Here is a 1,386-nt window from a genome sequence, read left to right on the forward strand (position 1 = left end):
CGGGCTGGCCCCGGCCGAGCCCTCCCCGCCGGCAGGGGGCGCTCGCTAGGGGCCGGCAGCCGGCGCTCCCCGCTCTCTCCCCCGGCGGGAGCCTCGTCGCTGGGTTACGGAGCGCGTCCTTCCCCCGCCCGCCTCCTCAAGTGGGAGCGGCGGCGGCGGCTCCTTCTCCTCCTGCTGCTGCTCCTGGGGCTGCGGGCCCGGCTCGTTGTCGTCCCCGAGGCCGTGCGGGGGGAGACTAGTAGGCCTCCTGCGCGGGGCCTGTGTCGGTGCGTGGCGGGGTCGCTGGCCCGTGCCGTGCCTCTCCCGCCGGCGGCCCGGCTGTGGGCGCTGTCGGGCTGTGAGGTACTTTTCCGAGAGGAGGGAGGACCTTTGCCTGCTCGAGGGGGAGAAGGGGGGCTTGGAGGGGCCCGAGGTCACTGGTTTTTGTAGGTGGAAAGCTTCTTGTGGTTACTTCGAGAAAGTGTTGAGCTTTATCCTTTCTCATTTTTTTTTTCCTCTGGACTTTCTGTCCAGCTCCCAGTTTATGCTCCCAGAGATAAAAATGGTTCACTTGTTTCCTCGAGTAAAATGCTGATAGCCATTGCCAGTGCTTAATTATATGTGTTCAGAACAGTCTTGTTAAAATCAGTGGGGCCCTTAGCAAAATGAAGTAGTCTTTGTAAGACTGGGTTCTGTGTTGGTATATGAAATACAAAAACTCATTTCTGTTTGAATTTACAGGCTGCACACAGTAGGAGAAAATTGCTAGAAGGTATGAGCACTTTGGACTGAGTTATGTGGAAGAGCTGAATTTGATTAAGGAACATGACACTATATGCACGGAATCTCAGTGGGATAGTCTGAAGATCAAATAAGCAATAGTTACTGCTCCTAGAAATGTGAGCATTTAGCCCTTATTGGAAGATTTAACACTGGATCAATCGCACCAGTTAAGAACATTATCCTCCCCAGAGGTCAAAGAGTCCACATAAGCCTGTCATGAATATAAATAAAAATATTCGTAATTAATTCATTGGGTGTTCTGAAGTTCACAGAAAGTAAGGATCTTCTGAAGTAAGAGACATGAAAAAGCAAACTCCTGATCTCAGGGTGATGACTCAAAGAAATAAATCTGTGGAAGAAGATATTGCTGACAAAAATCAGAGAAGTTGCTCTGAAAAAGTTAACAGAGAAAATGCCACTTGTAGTAATGAAAGCACAGTTGTAAAACTGCCAGTAATAGCATCATTTGCAGGTACCACGAAAAAAATTGTAATGCTCAAGCACCCAGCACCACCTCAGAAGCCAAGTTACTGCAGGTCTAATATTCATGTTAATAGCTCCCCAATCCCATTAGAAAAGACAAAAGCTGTTAGTAAAGTAAAGGATAGAGTGTGTATGCTACAG

This window comes from Haliaeetus leucocephalus, unplaced genomic scaffold (assembly GCF_000737465.1).
Source record: "Haliaeetus leucocephalus isolate CR32 unplaced genomic scaffold, Haliaeetus_leucocephalus-4.0 Scaffold932, whole genome shotgun sequence".
Taxonomy (NCBI): Eukaryota; Metazoa; Chordata; class Aves; order Accipitriformes; family Accipitridae; genus Haliaeetus; species Haliaeetus leucocephalus.